This window comes from Lethenteron reissneri, chromosome 45, assembly GCF_015708825.2.
Source record: "Lethenteron reissneri isolate LAM-NWPU_2019-01 chromosome 45, ASM1570882v1, whole genome shotgun sequence".
Lineage (NCBI taxonomy): Eukaryota > Metazoa > Chordata > Hyperoartia > Petromyzontiformes > Petromyzontidae > Lethenteron > Lethenteron reissneri.
The window spans coordinates 2640636-2665557 of record NC_083823.1 but is presented as its reverse complement, the minus strand read 5'-3'; the positions used below and the strand labels follow the sequence as shown (position 1 = coordinate 2665557).

Below are 24922 nucleotides of genomic sequence, written 5' to 3'. Positions count from 1 at the left end.
TGTTGGACCAGATGACGTCAAAAGGCGCACTTTTGTTGCCAAATAAAAGGGTAAAAAACCAATTATCATATTTTTCACTGGCAAATGAGGTTCCAATGGTGCATTCTTACATTTAAAGTAAGAACAACACCACGTGAGAACGCGCGCAAGGCACGATGGGAGCTGTACATTCCTGCTGGTAGCGAGCACACCTTTGCGCGCGATTAAGTCGATCTGGCCAGACATTCACGATTCAGTGACGTTATCATTCAACTCGCGACACTGCAATGTCTGTGTTTGCACGAGTCGGGGAAAAATGTTGGGTTACATTGCCCCCAAACACCGAGGTCTGTCTGCCACATCGGAGGCACATCTGCCAAACTTACAACGAACTGCCAAGCCAGCAGTTTTTATCAGCTTCCTTTCATTTGGGAATGCGCGTGTGTGCGCGCGTGTGCGCGCGTGTGTGTATGTGTGTGTGCGGAATGGTGTAGCGGTTAGCACGCCGCGTTTATGAACTCGGCGACCCGAGTTGGATTCCCGCCACCAAAATCAAAAGCGAATCTCCCAACCGATCTTGGGCCTCCCCATAGGTTGACTCGGCTTAAAACGAGTACCTCGTGCGGTGTGCGAACGTCGCCACTGAAGGCGCAACGAAGTGTATTAACCATCATTATGCATCATCTGCGAACCCAGTGGATATTCAATCAAAGGCATCGCGGTCCAAATGTTTTAAATTACTCGCAAGTTAAAGGACGTGGTCGCGTCGCGCACTTCTGCCAGACGATTGCTCGTCCGTGACACGGAGCACATTTGTGATAGGCCTGCGCTGCAAGACTGTCGGAATATCAAATGTGCGGAATTAGTAGCCGTACTAGTAGTAGTAACTGTTATCATAAGAGGAGCGGAACCGCGAGTAATTTGAGCAGCTTTCGGGAGACTTCAAACGTGGCCAAAATTGAGTTCTGTTTCGCAAGTCACGGTGGCATCAGTGGCGATCCAAGCTTGCGTTTATCCGTGTGCGTGCGGCATAATGCTCGGTGGTGGAGCGGTTAGCGCGCCCGTGCTACGCAACCGGCGATCCAGGTTCGATTCCCGCTCACGGCCACCACCGGTGACGATTACAATTATCTGAACCGGTCCTGGGCCTCTGCTAGGTCGACTCGGCCTCAAATAAGTACCTGCTGCGACATGGTTCTGACCAGCCACCCCCTCCTCGTGTGCCGTGCCGGGCATTCATAGGTGCTCACTAACAGCACTTGCCCCAACAGTGTGTTAAGGCTACACGGGGGAGCTTTGTCTTTGTATGTCAATGTATACATCTGTATGTGTGTTTGTGAATGCAGGGAGGCAAATAAGGGCGAACTCCCACCCTGACCTCCCCCCCACACCCCTTCCTCCTCCTCCTCTGTACCCCCCCACTGAGAGGCCTAATATTGATTCCAGATGAGCAGAGAGCTCGTGGCAGGGATTGTAATGGGTGATGGGCGACAGTGCCCCCCCCCCCCCACCTCTCCCGCCTGTAATAATTTCACAAAGATCATCATCATCATCATGATGCATGGGATAATAGCCCCGGAGGTGTCCACTGCTACATTTCATCATTTGTTTCCTACATTACTCTATGTCCAAACTAAAACTCTTTAACCTCAACTATTGTTGTTTTACCAGCTAAGGGCCACTGAGCTAGAAAACTAACTTTTGAGAAGCCACCGGACCACAACTGATGGCTCACCCAAGTGGCTTATCAACGTGGACATTTATCGCAGCCAAACGCACGTTTGGCTGCGATAATGTGGAGGGAAAAACAGGAGGACCCAAAGGAAATCCACGTGACCACGTGGAGAGAGACACGCAAACTCCAAATATACAGCAGGCGTCAGGGTCAGGATTGAACCCATGACCTCTTGCATACCAGGCGAGGTAGTTAACATCTCGCCACCTTCCACCCTGTCTTGTGCTAAATATGCTCAAGTAGTGGCACATCTTTCTGACACAAATCTCAAGTATGATGATAATTGGTTTTTTACCCTTTTATCTGGCAACAAAACTGACACCTTTTTTACGAGGAGTCATGTTTGCATTGACCACAATACCTGCAGTCGGAATGCAAACAAAAAACACAACTCTGATAATGATATGCACTCTCCTTGAAATTGATTGGTCCACACCCGAGACAGATTTCTTTAGAGCCTAGTCTCACCCTGGTGTTGGACCAGATGACGCCAAAAGGCGCACAACTCAAGGACAATGCACCATCAGAGTATGAGAGCTCGGGGTTATGCATTTACACCATTGGAACCTCATTTGCCAGTAGCAAAAAATGATAATTGGTTTTTAATGGTGAAATCTCAAGTAGTGGCACACCTTCCCGACATCAATCTCAAGTAGTGGCACATCTTTCTGACACCAATCTCAATCTCTTATGTCGCCGTCAAGCCATTCTCAGCGAGGTCTTCCTCCCTCTCTTCCATTTTCCCCAAACAACAAGGAGATGCACAGAAATCAAACTCGCACGCACACACAACGCACATACGCACAGCGCACACACGCACACACCGCACACCGCGTTCGACCACTTCACCTCTAGGACTGTGAGGTACGGGGCTGTAGGCGAGCACCTATTAAGCAAGACCAGCACACGGCACGTGAACGGCAAGGCCCGGGGTAAGGTTCTTGTAGGCCCTGTAGGCACTTGTGTTTCGTAGGCCTTCAGTGATCACTTTCTGCAGTTGCCACTGCTGCTGCCTCGTGTTAGTACGACCGCTGATGTGACTCCGCTTGCTTCACGCGGTACTTTGTCCATAGGACAACAACGAAGAAGTTATTTGGTAATTTTTGCAATGAAAAAAACATCTCGAAAAGTGAATCTCCGATGTTAATTTCTCTCACCAGATGAAAAACAACGATTGGCACGACTCTTTGTGCCTATCTTTGCTATGTTAATATATTTATTCAAGATGATATCTTGGTTACATTTTTAACCATACAAACTACACAAAAAAATATTCTTAGGTTTTTTTCGGTAAAGTCACGTAGGTAAAAAATTTAAATTAATAAAAGTAAAATAAAAAAAGTTAAATACAAATATTTTTATTTTACTTTAATTAATTTTAATTTTTTACCTACGTGACTTTACCGAAAAAAACCTAAGGATATGAATACTTGCAGTCACGAAAGCTTCAAATCTAGAATTAATACACAACAAATGTTGGAGGCCTTTAGTTTTCGTAGGCCCTAGCCACCGTGCATACGGCCCTGGTGGGTGAGTGGGTGAGTGGGTGGGTGAGTGAGTAGCCCCTCGGCAAAGTGCCTACTACTGTTGCCTATTGGATAACACGGCCCTGGTGAACGGGGTGATGTGGACAGCATCACTCCCGGCCACCTTTGTGTTTGACCCTCCCCGCTTGTCAGCCCTGATGTTCACGTGGTATTCCAAACATTCATTTAAAGGCCAAGTCAAACTGTTGGGAGGCCCAGGATGGGTTCAGAAACCACTTGCGCAAATAGCTGCACCACTGCTCACATATGCAAAAGACAAAGATCCCCCGTGTAGCCTTAACAAGCTCTTGGGGCAAGTGCTGTTAGCGGACGCCTATGAAGCCCGGCACGGCACACGAGGGGGTGGGTGGCCCACACCACGCCCGGCCGCCTTTGTCTCTCATTTGTGGCCGAGTCGACCTAGGGGAGGCTCAGGACCGGTTCAGATAATGGTGACTGGTGTTGGTCGTGAGCGAGAATCGAACTCGGATCGCTGGGTTCGCAGCATTGCTGCTCTCCACATGTGCATAAACACACACAAACACATACACACATGTTTAAACATGTTTGTACGAGTTAGTGAAAGTGTGCAGATGTGTCAGTGTGCATATCTGTGTCTGTATGTGTGTTTATAAGTACGCATGGACGTGTGTAAGCTTGCGTATGTGCATGCGTGCGTTTATTTTAGTTTGTATGTCCGTATGTGTATGCATGCGCGTATATGTATGCGTTTCAGGCAGAGCGGGCCTGCACGGTATGCCATATTCTCTGTCCATCTGTAACAGCAGAGGTGTAGGGAATTTCAACGGGACCTAAAATATGTCTGCTTCATTGACCCGGTTAAGGCCTACGAGACCATCAACGAGCCAAGACTTTGGGTTACTGTTCCTGCTTTCGAGGTTCCGAACCCTCCGTTCACAATCACCAAGAACCTTCATCATGATGGTGCACTAGTCCAGGTAAAGCTGCGTGGCCGGGAGTCAGAGCCATTCCTCGTTCATCTCGAGGTACGACAGGCATGTACTCTGGCCTCCTATACTATTTAACTTGTTTTTTTTTCTTCAAATAATTAGTTCAAGAAGCTTTTCATGGCTGTACCAGAGGAATTTCCATCTGGTACAGATACAATGGAGAGCTTGATCAATGCCTAGGCGCAGTCCAGGGAAGGCTCCCTGCTGGTAAACTATGCTACGAATGCTGACGATCTGATAATTTGTTCTCACTCTTAAGGGTTGCCGCGGAACCTGGAGCGTGCCACTAAGAGGTGGGGCCTTGCCAACAGCCCTGCTAAAACAAACAAACAGAAACAGCTGTGAGAATCATTTGTGCCATCAGAGAGACGACCGCCACAACAGCCCCACGAGCAATGAGGCAGTCATGGAGAGAGTGGAGCAATGATTTCCTGCACAATAACAGCGTGTTCATGGAGAGAGTGGAGCAATGAGTTCCTGCACAATAACAGCGTGTTCATGGAGAGTGTGGAGCAATGATTTCCTGCACAATAACAGCGTGTTCATGGAGAGTGTGGAGCAATGATTTCCTGCACAATAACAGCGTGTTCATGGAGAGAGTGGAGCAATGATTTCCTGCACAATAACAGCGTGTTCATGGAGAGTGTGGAGCAATGATTTCCTGCACAATAGAAGCGTGTTCATGGAGAGTGTGGAGCAATGATTTCCTGCACAATAACAGCGTGTTCATGGAGAGAGTGGAGCAATGATTTCCTACACAATAACAGCGTGTTTATGGAGAGTGTGGAGCAATGATTTCCTGCACAATAACAGCGTGTTCATGGAGAGAGTGGAGCAATGATTTCCTACACAATAACAGCGTGTTCATGGAGAGAGTGGAGCAATGATTTCCTACACAATAACAGCGTGTTCATGGAGAGAGTGGAGCAATGATTTCCTGCACAATAACAGCGTGTTCATGGAGAGTGTGGAGCAATGATTTCCTGCACAATAGAAGCGTGTTCATGGAGAGTGTGGAGCAATGATTTCCTGCACAATAACAGCGTGTTCATGGAGAGAGTGGAGCAATGATTTCCTGCACAATAACAGCGTGTTCATGGAGAGAGTGGAGCAATGATTTCCTGCACAATAACAGCGTGTTCACGGAGAGAGTGGAGCAATGATTTCCTGCACAATAACAGCGTGTTCATGGAGAGAGTGGAGCAATGATTTCCTGCACAATAACAGCGTGTTCATGGAGAGAGTGGAGCAATGATTTCCTGCACAATAGCAGCGTGTTCATGGAGAGAGTGGAGCAATGATTTCCTGCACAATAACAGCGTGTTCATGGAGAGAGTGGAGCAATGATTTCCTGCACAATAACAGCATGTTCATGGAGAGAGTGGAGCAATGATTTCCTGCACAATAGCAGCGTGTTCATGGAGAGAGTGGAGCAATGAGTTCCTGCACAATAACAGCGTGTTCACGGAGAGAGTGGAGCAATGATTTCCTGCACAATAACAGCGTGTTCATGGAGAGAGTGGAGCAATGATTTCCTGCACAATAACAGCGTGTTCATGGAGAGAGTGGAGCAATGATTTCCTGCACAATAACAGCATGTTCATGGAGAGAGTGGAGCAATGATTTCCTGCACAATAACAGCGTGTTCATGGAGAGAGTGGAGCAATGATTTCCTGCACAATAACAGCGTGTTCATGGAGAGAGTGGAGCAATGATTTCCTGCACAATAACAGCGTGTTCATGGAGAGAGTGGAGCAATGATTTCATGCACAATAACAGCGTGTTCATGGAGAGAGTGGAGCAATGATTTCCTGCACAATAGAAGCGTGTTCATGGAGAGAGTGGAGCAATGATTTCCTGCACAATAACAGCGTGTTCATGGAGAGAGTGGAGCAATGATTTCCTGCACGATAACAGCGTGTTCATGGAGAGAGTGGAGTAATGATTTCCTGCACAATAACAGCGTGTTCATGGAGAGAGTGGAGCAATGATTTCCTGCACAATAACAGCGTGTTCATGGAGAGAGTGGAGCAATGATTTCCTGCACAATAGAAGCGTGTTTATGGAGAGAGTGGAGCAATGATTTCCTGCACAATAACAGCGTGTTCATGGAGAGAGTGGAGCAATGATTTCCTGCACGATAACAGCGTGTTCATGGAGAGAGTGGAGCAATGATTTCCTGCACAATGACAGCGTGTTCATGGAGAGAGTGGAGCAATGATTTCCTGCACAATAACAGCGTGTTCATGGAGAGAGTGGAGTAGTGATTTCCTGCACAATAGAAGCGTGTTCGCGGAGAGAGTGGAGCAATGATTTCCTGCACAATAACAGCGTGTTCATGGAGAGAGTGGAGCAATGATTTCCTGCACAATAACAGCGTGTTCATGGAGAGAGTGGAGCAATGATTTCCTGCACGATAACAGCGTGTTCATGGAGAGTGTGGAGCAATGATTTCCTGCACGATAACAGCGTGTTCATGGAGAGTGTGGAGCAGTGATTTCCTGCACAATAACAGCGTGTTTATGGACAGTGGAGCAGTGAGTTCCTGCACAATAACAGCATGTTCATGGAGAGAGTGGAGCAGTGATTTCCTGCACAATAACAGCGTGTTCATGGAGAGTGGAGCAGTGATTTCCTGCACAATAACAGCGTGTTCATGGAGAGAGTGGAGCAATGATTTCCTGCACAATAACAGCGTGTTCATGGAGAGAGTGGAGCAATGATTTCCTGCACAATAACAGCATGTTCATGGAGAGAGTGGAGCAGTGATTTCCTGCACAATAACAGCGTGTTCATGGAGAGTGTGGAGCAGTGATTTCCTGCACAATAACAGCGTGTTCATGGAGAGAGTGGAGCAGTGATTTCCTGCACAATAACAGCGTGTTCATGGAGAGAGTGGAGCAATGATTTCCTGCACAATAACAGCGTGTTCATGGAGAGAGTGGAGCAGTGATTTCCTGCACAATAACAGCGTGTTCATGGAGAGTGTGGAGCAGTGATTTCCTGCACAATAACAGCGTGTTCATGGAGAGAGTGGAGCAGTGATTTCCTGCACAATAACAGCGTGTTCATGGAGAGAGTGGAGCAGTGATTTCCTGCACAATAACAGCGTGTTCATGGAGAGAGTGGAGCAGTGATTTCCTGCACAATAACAGCGTGTTCATGGAGAGTGTGGAGCAGTGATTTCCTGCACAATAGAAGCGTGTTCACGGAGAGAGTGGAGCAATGATTTCCTGCACAATAACAGCGTGTTCATGGAGAGAGTGGAGCAATGATTTCCTGCACAATAACAGCGTGTTCATGGAGAGTGTGGAGCAGTGATTTCCTGCACAATAACAGCGTGTTTATGGAGAGAGTGGAGCAATGATTTCCTGCACAATAACAGCGTGTTCATGGAGAGTGTGGAGCAGTGATTTCCTGCACAATAACAGCGTGTTCATGGAGAGTGTGGAGCAGTGATTTCCTGCACAATAACAGCGTGTTCATGGAGAAGGTGGAGCAGTGATTTCCTGCACAATAACAGCGTGTTCATGGAGAGTGGAGCAGTGATTTCCTGCACAATAACGGCGTGTTCATGGAGAGTGGAGCAGTGATTTCCTGCACAATAACAGCGTGTTCATGGAGAGTGGAGCAGTGATTTCCTGCACAATAACAGCGTGTTCATGGAGAGAGTGGAGCAGTGAGTTCCTGCACAATAACAGCGTGTTCATGGAGAGAGTGGAGCAATGAGTTCCTGCACAATAACAGCGTGTTCATGGAGAGAGTGGAGCAATGATTTCCTGCACAATAACAGCGTGTTCATGGAGAGAGTGGAGCAGTGATTTCCTGCACAATAACAGCGTGTTCATGGAGAGAGTGGAGCAATGATTTCCTGCACAATAACAGCGTGTTCATGGAGTGGAGCAATGATTTCCTGCACAATGGCAGCGTGTTCATGGAGAGAGTGGAGCAATGATTTCCTGCACAATAACAGCGTGTTCACGGAGAGAGTGGAGCAATGATTTCCTGCACAATAACAGCGTGTTCACGGAGAGAGTGGAGCAATGATTTCCTGCACAATAACAGCGTGTTCATGGAGAGAGTGGAGCAATGATTTCCTGCACAATAACAGCGTGTTCACGGAGAGAGTGGAGCAATGATTTCCTGCACAATAACAGCGTGTTCATGGAGAGAGTGGAGCAATGATTTCCTGCACAATAACAGCGTGTTCATGGAGAGAGTGGAGCAATGATTTCCTGCACAATAACAGCGTGTTCATGGAGAGTGTGGAGCAATGATTTCCTGCACGATAACAGCGTGTTCATGGAGAGTGGAGCAGTGATTTCCTGCACAATAACAGCGTGTTTATGGAGAGTGGAGCAGTGATTTCCTGCACAATAACAGCATGTTCATGGAGAGAGTGGAGCAGTGATTTACTGCACAATAACAGCGTGTTTATGGAGAGTGGAGCAGTGAGTTCCTGCACAATAACAGCATGTTCATGGAGAGAGTGGAGCAGTGATTTCCTGCACAATAACAGCGTGTTCATGGAGAGAGTGGAGCAGTGATTTCCTGCACAATAACAGCGTGTTCACGGAGAGAGTGGAGCAATGATTTCCTGCACAATAACAGCGTGTTCATGGAGAGAGTGGAGTAATGATTTCCTGCACAATAACAGCGTGTTCATGGAGAGAGTGGAGCAATGATTTCCTGCACTATAACAGCGTGTTCATGGAGAGAGTGGAGCAATGAGTTCCTGCACAATAACAGCATGTTCATGGAGAGAGTGGAGCAATGATTTCCTGCACAATAACAGCGTGTTCATGGAGAGAGTGGAGCAATGATTTCTTTGCACAATAACAGCGTGTTCATGGAGAGAGTGGAGCAGTGATTTCCTGCACAATAACAGCTTGTTCATGGAGATAGTGGAGCAGTGAGTTCCTGCACAATAACAGCGTGTTCATGGAGAGAGTGGAGCAATGATTTCCTGCACAATAACAGCGTGTTCATGGAGAGAGTGGAGCAATGATTTCCTGCACAATAACAGCATGTTCATGGAGAGAGTGGAGCAGTGATTTCCTGCACAATAACAGCGTGTTCATGGAGAGTGGAGCAGTGATTTCCTGCACAATAACAGCGTGTTCATGGAGAGAGTGGAGCAGTGAGTTCCTGCACAATAACAGCGTGTTCATGGAGAGAGTGGAGCAATGATTTCCTGCACAATAACAGCGTGTTCATGGAGAGAGTGGAGCAATGATTTCCTGCACAATAACAGCGTGTTCATGGAGAGAGTGGAGCAGTGATTTCCTGCACAATAACAGCGTGTTCATGGAGAGAGTGGAGCAATGATTTCCTGCACAATAACAGCATGTTCATGGAGAGAGTGGAGCAGTGATTTCCTGCACAATAACAGCGTGTTCATGGAGAGTGGAGCAGTGATTTCCTGCACAATAACAGCGTGTTCATGGAGAGTGGAGCAGTGATTTCCTGCACAATAACAGCGTGTTCATGGAGAGTGGAGCAGTGATTTCCTGCACAATAACAGCGTGTTCATGGAGAGAGTGGAGCAATGAGTTCCTGCACAATAACAGCATGTTCATGGAGAGAGTGGAGCAGTGATTTCCTGCACAATAACAGCATGTTCATGGAGAGTGGAGCAGTGATTTCCTGCACAATAACAGCATGTTCATGGAGAGAGTGGAGCAATGAGTTCCTACACAATAACAGCATGTTCATGGAGAGAATGGAGCAATGATTTCCTGCACAATAACAGCGTGTTCATGGAGATAGTGGAGCAGTGAGTTCCTGCACAATAACAGCGTGTTCACGGAGAGAGTGGAGCAATGATTTCCTGCACAATAACAGCGTGTTTATGGAGAGTGGAGCAGTGATTTCCTGCACAATAACAGCGTGTTCATGGAGAGTGGAGCAGTGATTTCCTGCACAATAACAGCGTGTTTATGGAGAGTGGAGCAGTGATTTCCTGCACAATGGCAGCGTGCTCATGGAGAGAGTGGAGCAGTGATTTCCTGCACAATAACAGCGTGTTCATGGAGAGTGGAGCAGTGATTTCCTGCACAATAACAGCGTGTTTATGGAGAGTGGAGCAGTGATTTCCTGCACAATAACAGCGTGTTCATGGAGAGTGGAGCAGTGATTTCCTGCACAATAACAGCGTGTTTATGGAGAGTGGAGCAGTGATTTCCTGCACAATAACAGCGTGTTCATGGAGAGTGGAGCAGTGATTTCCTGCACAATAACAGCGTGTTTATGGAGAGTGGAGCAGTGATTTCCTGCACAATAACAGCGTGTTCATGGAGAGTGGAGCAGTGAGTTCCTGCACCTAAGCAGCGTGTTCATGGAGAGTGGAGCAGTGATTTCCTGCATAATAGCAGGATGTTTTTGGAAAGAGTGTAGCAGTGAGTTCCTGCACATTAGCAACGTGTTCATGGCTAGACTCTGGCCTTAATCCCCAACCAGTCAAGCACCATTAACATTTTCATCGGCGCATAACTCTCCAAGCGTTTTTTATCTTCTTTAAATCACCTTGCCCCCCCCCCCTAACCCCCTCCCACACAAACACAGACCTCCGTGGGCAAAAACATGAATGGGTCGGAGGCTCGAGAGGCGATGGAAGAATGTCGGCTTTGGAACCCACCAAGTGGGTTTGGGAGACGCGCATCGCCGAGGTCCAAGGTCGGATTTCTACTCTGCCCCCGAATCGCAAACGGCGAATCCGTGTCCTGTGTAACCCATAAGCGGGCCTTCCCGCACGCCTCTTCCTCCTCCTCCAGTTGCCAGCTGCGAGCAGTGGACCTCCTCGTCCTCTTGAAAAGGTCAAGACAAATCATCGGCGGAGGCGTCCTGGTGTCCCACTCTGCCTCCCTCCTCCCGTCGCCTTGTCCTCGCGGCCTCTCACCGCCCAACTACTCGAGAGCACCTCCGTTAAAATCTTCCACCTCGTATGGTAACTACACTTATTTGGCCAATCTTATTTGACAGACAACTATTACAGGTTTACCATGTTCAGTTGTTTTCTCCTTTTCACAGGTTGAATCACAAACCGTACCTCTCCATAACAAAGGCTCACCCTCTTAAGCCTCACCTTACCATATGAATAAAAAGTGTGCTGTACTTGGCCCTTCCCCCCTCTCCAACCATTATATAAACGGAGTGGTAGCTCCTGAAATCTCTCATTTACTTGATACAGCTGTCGTGGCTGTGGCGGTTCCACCTGAAGACGGAAGCTTGTGTTGCCTCCGAAACGTCGTGATTTTTATTTTATTTTACTTTTATTAATTGTAATGTTTTACCTACGTGACTTTACCAAAAAACCTAAGAATATCGTATGGTACCGTTCCCTTAGCTCTCAAGATTGCTGCTGCTAATGTTGTCACTGACATCATGGGACAACAACAACAACAACTTAACCCAAGCTGGGCACAGGCCCGTATGGACGAATAAAACGTGTTTTAATCTTGATTTGAAGCTTTTGTGACTGCAAAAATCCATACTCTTTGGTTCTTTCGGTAAAGTCACGTGGGTAGAAATAAAACGTGTTTTACGTTTACGTTGCATGCGGTAATTGGTTTACGTGACCCCTGCAGCCACGAGAGGCGCTACCATCTACTGCAAGTGTAATAAGTATAACCCGTAAAAATAAAGTTTTTCACTATAAATCCTTTATATGCGTGGCGGCTAGAGTCCTCTCGTCCTCTGGCTTGAGATGGCTGCCACCTATGGGTCAGATGATTTTCTGCCAGCATTAAGCAATTGGTAATTAAATATTTAATTTGTTTTCCCTAAACAGTGTAAAATTTTGGAAAAAAAATTTCACGAACATTAATTGTCTCGCACAACGAGTCTGTGTGCAAAATGTCAGCTCGATTGGATCACGGGAAGTGGGTTAAAAAACGACCGAAAGATTTGCACGGTCGTAAGCAAGCAAGCACGCAAGCAAGCAAGCGAACTTAATATAAGGATGTCAACAAAACCAAGAATCTTAATATCCATGAATGGAATTGTGAGCGTGAATCACGACGATTCACTCAATCAGTGGGTGTGCGCGGTTCCTTACCCTTACAGATGTTTGTTTCATCGAAATGACGATACTATTTTGGAGGATAATGTTGTTGCGGTAATGATGGCGTTATTAAAAGTAAGAAATGGATGAGGATGATGCTGACGGTATTGTTATTGTGATAATAGTCATACAAGCGATGTTACTTTAATCACGAAGTTGACAATTATGATGGCAATCATCATGACGATGTTTATGACAATGACTGGGCTGAGTTTTAACACCGGACCGGGATTTGAACTCACGACCTATGTGTGCTCTGACCAGACCCGACACTCCTTCCTTCTTCAGCCTTTACTAAATCCACTGCTGGATGACGGCTTCTCCCGAGGCTGTTAGATGTTTATTCCTTTAGCACGTGTCGTGCCGGCTACTGCAAGATCTGACCACGTCTGCCCAATTCTCGCAGAGGTGCGTTCGCTTCTGGTCGCTGAACGAATTCGTTCTAAGGTCGCACTGATTACACACGAAGCCCTTGCCGCAAATGAACCACAACATCTCGCTGATATCGTCAAGGAGCATAAAGCATCACCACGCAAACTCCGGTAATCCTCAAAAGCAGATTTTGGCTGCTGGGACATCGAACAGATGCGGTGGTCACCGCATCGCACGACGCTTTCAGATGCGCTTCTGCGGCCGTCTGGAACGCTCTTCCTTCCGATATTAGGAAGCCATTGGAGCTATGCACTTTTAAATCATCATCTCGATTGACAAACTCAATTCTTTAGAACTGCTCTTTGCGTTTAGTTTGTTGTCCTTCCCCCGTACTTCCGATTAGCACGGTTGGCTACGTACGGCGCAAAAGAAGTTCAACATACCTACGTACATACATCACAGGACATGCGATACAGATGAGAGACACCGCACTGATTTGGTAACGCGCGGAGGTGCGCTTGGGCACGAGACGTCGCGAGAAATGATGACGGCCGGTGGTCGAGACTAGCGACGGAGTGACAGCCCACGGAGGGGCACAATGATGACGTCACCCTGCTGCTGCTCTATATAAGAACGGGAGACAGAGCAGAGCCTCACCATTCTGGCGAATTGCCCGATGATGCTGGATGCAATTACCAGCGAAACGTCGTACTCAAATTGTAAATGTTGTGGTTTCACGCTTCAACACACCGGTGGGCTAAAGCAGTGAACTATTTGTCTTTTGTCAACGTGCCACTTTTTAACTGATTGGCCGTGTCGGGTGGTGGAGGGTTACGACACATTTATAAATAACGCGATCTAACACCCAAAAACGTTGATTATGAATAATATTGGTCGCGAAAGCCTCCCACGTGTTCAACGGAGGGGAACAAACTGGAGTGGCGTTCCACAATAAAGATGGAGCGATGACGTCAGCCTGACAGACCGTGGCATCGTGGGGAGGGGTTGCAGGTGTAAAGTAGTAACTCGGCAGGAGACGACTTCACGGGTAGCACACTCTTTATTTTCACCAACTTATAGTTACACGGATGACTAACACCCACTTCGTTGCACGGGTGACTAACACCTCACTCAGCTACTCGGGTGACTAACACCCACTCAGCTACTCGGGTGACTAACACCCACTCAGCTACCAGGGTGACTAACACCCACTCAGCTACACGGGTGACTAACACCCACTCAGCTACCAGGGTGACTAACACCCACTCAGCTACACGGGTGACTGACACCCACTCAGCTACCAGGGTGACTAACACCCACTTAGCTACTCGGGTGACTAACACCCACTCAGCTATACTGACACGGGCTCTTACGCCCCGTAGCCTTCCGGGACACACCCAGCCGGGGTGCCCGTCTCGGCTCTGGGTACCACCGTCCCGACCCACACGGGCGTCGGACTACGGGTCCCCCAGTCTCGGCTCCGAGCCACACAGGGCCCCGGTCCTCACAAGGACGGCGGGACTAGGGGTCTCGGGCCACTACCTCCTCCACCCCGTCTTCGGTCTTCAACTGGTTAACACTGACCACGAGTGCTCTCGCGCGTCTCCCTTTATACCCCTCCTGCGGACGTCGCTGAGAGCACCCATCTTATTGACCAATCAGTGCGCGCGCTGGCTACGATCCTCTTTTCCCAGCTTGTGTCAGCGCGCCTTACCACCCGCGCGCGCGTCCATACCACGCCCACATCGCGTGCCCAACCCCGCGCCCCGTGATCCATCACTGTCGACGCACGTCAATACCACCACTACATCACCCCCTACCACATAGCTCGCAGCCGACCCGGCTGCTAATAAAATATACAACACCCCTTACCCCCCATGTGTGCCCCGTAACATAACAACAAACCCTAACAACACAACATGAACACCCCAATCCGCAAAACCCAGCAACCGACACACCCACAATAAGAACAATATGCACAATCCGGCGAGTGGCAATGACAATGTGTATGCGGAAAGGGTAACAATAAAAAAATATTTCTTTATTCATTTTCTTTTCTTTTCTCTCCGACACGTGCAGCGTCCCAATCTGTCCGAGCGTCCCTTGAACGGGACATTACTCCGGCAGAGGGGGAACCCGGCGGCGAGGTCGGGTTTTAACCAAAAAAAGAATTTTTTTTTTTTTTCATGAAAAGTGTTGCGTCCTAGCCCGAGTCCGCCTTGCCGGTCCGTCGTACGGCACCAGACGCCGTTGGCCATCCGGTGGCGCCGGCAGTTCAGGAAGGCATGGGCCAGGCATCGGGGCTCCGCGCGAGCCGCGGGGTTCCGGTTCCCGACGGTCAACAGCCGTCAGGTCCGAGACACCTGGGGGTGGGTCAGGTGGAGACACGTGAGGATCAGCCTGCGACACATCCCTCCCCGAGTCGACGGTCACATCACACGCTCGGTCGTCACGGCACAACCCGGGGTCACGCGGCGCCGCGTAGGGTTTCAGTCGGGAGGGGTGCACGTACCAACGGCGTTTTCCCCATTTAATCTGTATACTCTGGGGTCGTGCAACCCGCACAATTTCCACCGGTCCCCTCCATGGTCTCAACAGTTTGGGGGACGTAGCCAACGGTGCGTGTTGACAATGCAGCCAGGCCTTATCGCCCGGTTCCCAATTGTACGTATGCACCTTCCGTCCATGCAATCGCTCGTTCGCGATCTGCCGAGACCGCGAATTTAATCTCGCAGCCTCTCGCGCTTCAGCCAATTTGGCGATGTTAAACTTGATATGGTCTGCCAATTTAGATTTTGCACGTGGCTGGGAAATCCCCAGTTGGACGTCCATGGCCGGATCGGCCTCCCGCCCATACATCAGAAAAAATGGAGAAAACCCCGTCGCCGCATGAGGTGCCATCCGATAGGCCGCTAGTACCCCCGGTACCTGTAAGTCCCAATCCACCTGGTCGTCGCATACCTGTTGGCACAACATAGACGTAATCGTCCTGTTCAGACGTTCAACCATACCATCAGTCTGCGGGTGGTACGGGGAGGTACGTACTTTCTTTGTACCCAACAGGTCGCACACCTCGCGCAACAAAACGCTCGAAAAATGTTTCCCTTGATCCGTCAGCAAGCGTTCGGGGGCGCCTTTGTCCAAAACATAACCTCGGACAAAGGCGTCCGCCACTGCCGCAGCCGACTGGTTGGCGAGTGGCCATGCCATGGGCCAGCGGGTGAAGTACTCTACGCCAACCAGCAGGAACTTATTTCCCCGAGGCGTAGCGGGAAAGGGCCCCAAGATGTCCAGCGCGACCAATTCGTTCGTGCGCGAAACCTGAATGGATTGCAGCGGTGGATTAGCCGCTATTGGTGGCGGTTTTCTTTGGGCACACCCTACACATCCCTTAAGAATGTTCGCCACGTCGTTGCCCATCCCCGGCCAATAGTAGTCTCGCTGAATGAGGGCGAGCGTTTTGTGAAACCCCAGATGCATGAGTCGTTCATGGGCAGCCAGGACGACCCTACCCCGTACAGCAAACGGCACCACGAGCATGTGACGCCGGGACATGTAGTCCCACTTCATCAAGAGGCCCTGTCTGCACACCCAGGAACCGACCCGCGTTTCCCCCCCCTCGGGATCGTCAACCTTCCGACGTAGCGCGAGTAGGGAGCTGTCGGCCATTTGCAGACGGCCCTACTCGATGAGAGGCAATGCTAACAGCGAGTCCCTCCCCGTGGGGGCGTCGACCCCCGTAGTATCCGTGGCGGCGAGCACAACTTCCGCGGAGACAGCGACAGAGGGTTTACACCGCGCCGATCCTAACAGACATGCGCATTCCGTACGCGGCGGCAACCGCGACAATGCATCCGCATTCGAGTGGCGCAACCCCTTGCGGTAAATCGTCGTGAATTGGTAGTCCTGAAGGACCTCCAACCATCGGGACAATTGGCCGGATGGATGCGCCACCCGCATAGCGTATTGGAGAGCCGCATGGTCCGTGCGAACCGTAAAATGACGGCCATAAAGATACGGCCTGAATTGCTGTATAAAAAACACAATCGCCAGCAATTCCCGACGTGTCACGCAGTAGCGTTGTTCCGCGGGGGACAGAACCCTGCTACCGTAGGCGACCACCCGTTCGACCCCCCCGACCACCTGTGAGAGCACTCCCCCGATACCCGTGTTACTGGCATCCGTGTCGAGCACAAACGGTTGCGTGAAATCGGGGTAACACAAGAGGGGAGCCTGCACCAAGGCGTCACGAAGGGAGCAGAACGCGGCCTCCTCTTCCGACCCCCAGTGAAACCGCACCCCTTTAGCCGTCAAAGCGTGCAGGGGCCTGGCTATGGTGGCAAACTGCTTGACAAAACGACGGTAATAGGAGGCGAATCCTATGAAACTGCGGACATCAGTGACAGAGGTCGGCGTTGGCCATGAGCTGACGCATTTCGTCTTAGCAGGGTCTGTCGAGATCCCTGAACGGCTAACGATATGGCCCAAATACCTGACCGATTCCCGAAGCAGAAAACATTTAGCCGGTTTAAATTTAAGCTTAGCGGAACGCATCCTGAGAAACACCGCTCTCAGTCGCTGGAGGTGCTCCTCAAAAGTCCGGCTGAAAACGATGATATCATCGAGGTAAATCAAACAGGTGTCCCATTGGAGGCCTGACAAAACCAATTCCATGAGCCTCTGGAACATAGCAGGAGCGGAATGTAAACCCATGGGCAATCGGTTGAATTCAAATAGGCCTCCTGGTGTCCGGAAAGCGGTTTTTGGTTTCGATTCGTCATCGAGGGGTAATTGCCAAAATCCCGAAAGCAAATCGAGCATCGAAAAAAACTGTGCTCCCGCCAAGGCATCCAGAGACTCATCCATCCTGGGGAGCGGATACGCATCGGCCATTGAGATTTTGTTTAGGCGGCGGAAATCGACACAGAACCGCAAGGACCCATCCTGTTTTTTAACCAAGACGATAGGAGCACCCCACGGACTGGAAGAGGGCGCAATGATGTCGGCCGCCAACATGTCGTTAACTGCCGACTGCACATGCTCCTTCTCGGCTGGACTGAGCCGGAAGGGATTCTGTCGAATAGGGGCCGCGTCCCCAGTAGCTATATGGTGGCGCAACAGGTCTGTGCAGCCAATATCATACTTGTGCCTGCTAAACACGTCAGCGAACTCGAGTAGCAAGCCCCGCAATGCACCCGACTGCACACTGGACAAGTTACTGGACCCGGCACACAACGAGTCCAACCACTCCGTCCCCTCCTCACTTTGAGGATGCGTATCGGCACTCGAATCGGCGTGAGCAACGAGCTGTTCCTCGACGGGTAGCGGCGCGGCGTGAGCCAGCACCGTTCCCTGCGTGATCACGGCCGGCCGCAACCCCGTATTCAGGACCATAACGAACGGCTCACAGTCCCCCCTCACCATGGTCTGGGCCACCGCTAAGTCGAGGCCCCCTTTAGCTCTGTTAGACGGCCCCAACAGAACTCCCTGTGCCCCCGCATCTGCCCCGAGGGGTTTCCTCAACCGAAGGGGTACCAACATTTGCGAACCCGGGGGCACCCGTACAGTCTGGGTTGCCAGCGCCTGCACCGTCGCACAAACCGTGCGTATCTTAGTAGGACTCTTCAAAAACTCAACCCGCCGTCCCGACGGAAGCTCAATGCAGGCCTGGTCTATGAGAATTTTGATGGGCATTTTAGACAGAAAGTCCGTGCCTAGTAAACAAGGAACGGCCAACGAAGATGATACAAAAATAGGACCCGCCAATTTTATATCGCCAATACAAATAGTCGCCCGAATCTGGCCGATGATTCCCAAAGATCCCCCGTTCGCCGCGTAAAACGGTACGTCCACCGGCAGAAGGGGTCGACATTGGACGGGAAGAATGTTATAAATAAGGTCCGAAATGATAGTGGCCGACGCACCCGTGTCCACAAGCACCCGGACCTCAACCCCGTCAATGTACCCCGTTACCACGGACGACCCGGCCGACGCAGCCACTATCCTGTGGGCCAATTCGGACCATTCGACTGCTTTCGGGCCGTGTACGGACCCCTCTCGCCGAACCGAACCCCCGGTGCCCATACGCGGTCCCCCCACCGCTAAGCGGCGACCCGAACGTGCCGTGCATGTGGACCGAACGTGTGAGGTGCCGCGACTTGCCGGGTTCAGCTGGGATGTCTTTAGGCCCTGGTCGTCGTCCGGACGTGGTCCCGCGGTACGCTGACGTGGGGCCCGGCACCCGGACGCGACGTGGCCCCGAAGGCCGCAGTTGTAGCAGACGACGAGGGACGGCGTAGGTTTCGGTTGCTCCAGCTTGCGGTGTGAACGTGTGGGCGAACGACCTCCCGTTCTCCACTCCCCCGGTCTTGAAACGGCGAAGGCCTCCTCCCGCGGCACAGCAGGCTGAGGGCCAATGATCGTGGCGGCCGGTGCCCCGTTCCCCACCGATGCGCAGACGACCGTCGGCTTTCGCTTTAGGACTTCGTAAGCATGAATACTTGTGGCAATTCCCAGGGAGCAAATGTCCATCTCGTCCGCCGTATTAATGGGAACTCCCAATCCGTGAGCCAACGCCAGCAGCTGCTCCGTCACCATGGCGTCCTTCCCCTCCTTATCCATGCGGGGAAAAGCTGAGTCTGCCAGGGCGAGCAGCGCCGTGGGATAGGCCAGCGTTGTTTCTCCAACCACCTTCCGCCGATCGTAGAACTGGTGGCGACAGGTCGAGGGTGGCCCGAACACCTTGGCCATCAGGTGTAGCGCGGCCTGGAGCGTTGAGCGGGACGACCTCGGGGCCGATGTGAAGGCTGCAAGCGCGTCGTCGTCGAGCATCGCTGGCAGCGCGTGCAGGGCAGTGGTGTCGGACCACCCCGACATTTCCTGATGCGCGACGAACCGTCGCTGGAAGGCTCCCCAGTCGCCCCCGTCCGCCTTGAACACCGACAGCGCGGGCAATCGTTGCTGGAGGACTCGATCGCCGTCGTCGTCATTGGAACGATTTTCCCGCGCGCCGCTGTGGTTGTAGAAAATGTCGGCTCCGTCTGCAGGCGCATAATGGAGATCTCCGGCGCGCGCCGATGACGCGGGCTGCGCTGTGTGGAGATCTCTGGCCACGTGGTGTCCGCGCTTCCCGCCAAGCGGTGGCGGGCCCTCAAAAATGGCGCCAACTCCAAAACTTTTGGCGCGAAACGCCTTCTGGCGGGATCCCTCCAGCCGCGCCGCCTCCTCCAACCCCGCAGCCGTCCCTCCGGCCGCTGGAACGGAGATTTCCGCCAAAATCGCAGCGGCGGCGAGCAGCAACTCCGCCAGGCGGGAGTGTGCGTCCTGCAGGCTGGTGTCGGAGGCAAGCGGAGCATCGGCCATTTCCGCGAAGTGCTGTATTGGCGGCAACTCCTCGTCCTCTCCTCCCGAGGTTGGTGTCTCCGGTACGCCGTCGTCTCCCCGATCTTGTGTCCATTCTTCTTGAAGACAGGTTTACTTCTGACGCCAGTTGTAAAGTAGTAACTCGGCAGGAGACGACTTCACGGGTAGCACACTCTTTATTTTCACCAACGTATAGTTACACGGATGACTAACACCAACTTCGTTGCACGGGTGACTAACACCTCACTCAGCTACTCGGGTGACTAACACCCACTCAGCTACTCGGGTGACTAACACCCACTCAGCTACCAGGGTGACTAACACCCACTCAGCTACACGGGTGACTAACACCCACTCAGCTACACGGGTGACTAACACCCACTCAGCTACACGGGTGACTGACACCCACTCAGCTACCAGGGTGACTAACACCCACTTAGCTACTCGGGTGACTAACACCCACTCAGCTATACTGACACGGGCTCTTACGCCCCGTAGCCTTCCGGGACACACCCAGCCGGGGTGCCCGTCTCGGCTCTGGGTACCACCGTCCCGACCCACACGGGCGTCGGACTACGGGTCCCCCAGTCTCGGCTCCGAGCCACACAGGGCCCCGGTCCTCACAAGGACGGCGGGACTAGGGGTCTCGGGCCACTACCTCCTCCACCCCGTCTTCGGTCTTCAACTGGTTAACACTGACCACGAGTGCTCTCGCGCGTCTCCCTTTATACCCCTCCTGCGGACGTCGCTGAGAGCACCCATCTTATTGACCAATCAGTGCGCGCGCTGGCTACGATCCTCTTTTCCCAGCTTGTGTCAGCGCGCCTTACCACCCGCGCGCGCGTCCATACCACGCCCACATCGCGTGCCCAACCCCGCGCCCCGTGATCCATCACTGTCGACGCACGTCAATACCACCACTACACAGGTGACAGTGGCTTAGAGAGGCCTTCATCCAGCAGTGAATAGATCGTGGCTGATGATGATGAAACGGATCAGCCCAGGTTTCGCTGTTGTCAGAGCACTTGGCTCACAAAGTCATGAGTTCAAGGACCCGGTCAAGGGGGCAACACAGCCCATCATCATCATCGTCGTCGTTAGCCCCACTTTGTATTCAGTTAACAGTGATGCCTCGATGGATAAACTGCCTCCGCCATGGGAATGTGGAATTTGCACTGCAGGGAGACACGATGCATGCTGCCATGCCTCAAACATCCCGGCATCTTTGTCTTATAGAAGTGAAATTATCGTATTCATCTCAGGAGTTATACAATCACAGAAGTGACAATTATCGTTATGATTAAAGCAGTGTCATCATCATCATCTCATTAGGAGTAACAATTATCAATATCATCATCACCCAAGTGATGATATCATCACCATTACAATCAAGTTGGATTGACACTGTAATTATCATCATCGTGATCTCATCGAAGTGAAAATCATCGCATAGGAGTGATGCAGCATCCCATAGACGCAACGCAATCATCATCATCATCTATATCATCATCATCTACGTCATTTCAGGATATGTAAATTTTGTTTGATCAAGTCAATGGCGTGCCCGTCATCATCATTGGCACATTCATTGCCATTGTTATCTTAGAGGAGGGACACAGTTATCATGATCATCATCACCCCAACTGCGCACGGCTCGCCGATGATGATCCATACATTTACAAATCGTTCCCCTCTTGCCATCACTGTTACTGCAGGACCGAGCACACAAATATTGACCCGAATAGTTGCCGTGAAACATCAATCGTCCTTTGCACTTCGACCGACGCATTCTATAATAATTGTAAATGCGGATTTTAAAAAAACCCAATAATCTCCATCGCTATGTCGATCCACTGATGGGGGAAGGCCTCCCCACGCCGTGTCGGCCATGTGGACCGTTTGATCATACTTCACCAGGCTGGTGGTGATCATACTTCACCACGCTGGTCACTGTGGTGAAGATGTTTACATGGGAGGCGCGTTGCCCAGGACTGGTTCAGGTATTCACTCGCCACTTACGGTAGCCGTGACCAGGTTTAGAACACCCTGGCCATCGAGTTAAGCGTCAGGTTATTTAGCAAATGGCATCTCACCAGACGCATCATGCACCGAGCACACACTCGCATGTGCGTACTCGCACACTATCACACGTGCACATAGCACATGCCCCAACAGTCTGTACAAAAACCACTCAAGCATACACACACACAGCTCCATCACACACACACACTCACTCTTACACACACACACACATTCACTCTTACACACACACACATTCACTCTTACACACACACACATTCACTCTTACACACACACACTCACTCTTACACACACACACATTCACTCTTACACACACACAACAACAACAACCGCCATTCGCCACTAAGTGTCGGTGACGTCACCACGACGCTTGTGCCAGGCCATGTGCACCTTGAGGCTACCACGTGAAGTGTCGAACGCCCGCTGGCAGGTCACACACACACACATTCACTCTTACACTTACACACACACTCTTACACGCACACACACACACTCACTCTTACACGCACACACACACACTCACTCTTACACGCACACACACACACTCACTCTTACACGCACACACACACACTCACTCTTACACACACACACTCACTCTTACCACCACATATTCACTCTCACACACACTAAGTCATGCTCTCAGACACACAAAACACATTCCCCATATAGCATTCAACAAAATGTTGGAGCAAGTGCTGTTAGCGAGCACCCATTCAGACCGTCATTGCACACGAGAGGGGTGGGGGGGTGTTGGCAAGCATCACCCTCGGCCGTCTTTGTCTCTCCCCAGTGCCCATCCTCGCTCATTCCACACAGCGGCGAGTACTCGTTAAAAGCCGACGAGCACGCACACGCACGCGCGGGGTCTGTCCAGGAGTCTCCAACTCGGGTCGAGGCTCAGTTGCGATACTAACTAACGAACTTGCCACCGCCACACACACACAGACACACACACAGCAGCACACACAGACACACACACAGTACTACACCACACACAGCACTACCCCACACACAGCACCACACACACACACAGCACTACGCCACACACACACACAGCACTACGCCACACACACCCACACAGCACTACGCCACACACACCCACACAGCACTACGCCACACACACCCACACAGCACTACGCCACACACACACACACAGCACTACGCCACACACACACACACAGCACTACGCCACACACACACACACAGCACCACACACACACACACACAGCACCACACACACACACACACAGCACCACACACACACACAGCACCACACACACACACAGCACCACACACACACAGCACTACACCACACACACAGCACTACACCACACACACAGCACTACCACACACACACAGAACCACACACACACAGCACTACGCCACACACACACAGCACTACGCCACACACACACAGCACTACGCCACACACACAGCACTACGCCACACACACACACAGCACCACGCCACACACAGCACTACGCCACACACAGCACTACGCCACACACACACACAGCACTACGCCACACACACACACAGCACCACGCCACACACACACACACAGCACCACGCCACACACACAGCACCACACACACAGCACACCACACACAGCACCACACACACAGCACCACACAGAACCACACACACACAGCACACCACACACACTCACACACACACACTCACACACACCAGCACCACACACACTCACACACACCAGCACCACACACACAGCACCACACAGAACCACACACACACACACAGCACCACACACACACACAGCACTACACCACACACACAGCACTACACCACACACACAGCACTACCCCACACACAGCACTACCCCACACACACACAGCACCACACACACACAGCACTACGCCACACACACACAGCACTACGCCACACACACACACAGCACTACGCCACACACACACACAGCACTACGCCACACACACACACAGCACCACGCCACACACAGCACTACGCCACACACAGCACTACGCCACACACACACACAGCACTACGCCACACACACAGCACTACGCCACACACACAGCACCACACACACAGCACACCACACACAGCACCACACAGAACCACACACACACAGCACACCACACACACTCACACACACACTCACACACACAGAACCACTCACACTCACACACACAGAACCACTCACACTCACACACACAGCACCACACACACACACCCAGCACCACACACACACACACACCACCACACACACACACACACCACCACACACACACCACCACACACACAGCACCACACACACAGCACCACACACACAGCACCACACACACAGCAACACACACAGCAACACACACAGCAACACACACAGCACCACACACACAGCACCACACACAGCACCACACACACAGCACCACACACACAGCACCACACACACAGCACCACACACACAAGCACCACACACACACAGCACCACACACACAGCACCACACACACAGCACCACACACACAGCACCACACACACAGCACCACACACACAGCACCACACACACAGCACCACACACACAGCACCACACACACAGCACCACACACACACCACACACACAGCACCACACAAACACACACACAGAGCACCACACAAACACACACACAGAGCACCACACAAACACACACACAGAGCACCACACAAACACACACACAGAGCACCACACAAACACACACACAGAGCACCACACAAACACACACACAGAGCACCACACACACACACAGAGCACCACACACACACAGAGCACCACCAACACACACACAGAGCACCACCATACACACACACAGAGCACCACCATACACACACACAGAGCACCACCATACACACACACAGAGCACC

The 24922-nt window shown here is 51.3% G+C and overlaps 1 protein-coding gene across 1 annotated transcript in view; it reads right to left on the bottom strand.

Annotated features, from left to right (window-relative positions):
* Window positions 1-24922, bottom strand: part of PID1 (phosphotyrosine interaction domain containing 1) — a 43859-nt gene that overhangs the window by 17895 nt on the left and 1042 nt on the right. The gene's annotated exons all lie outside the window — the stretch shown is intronic.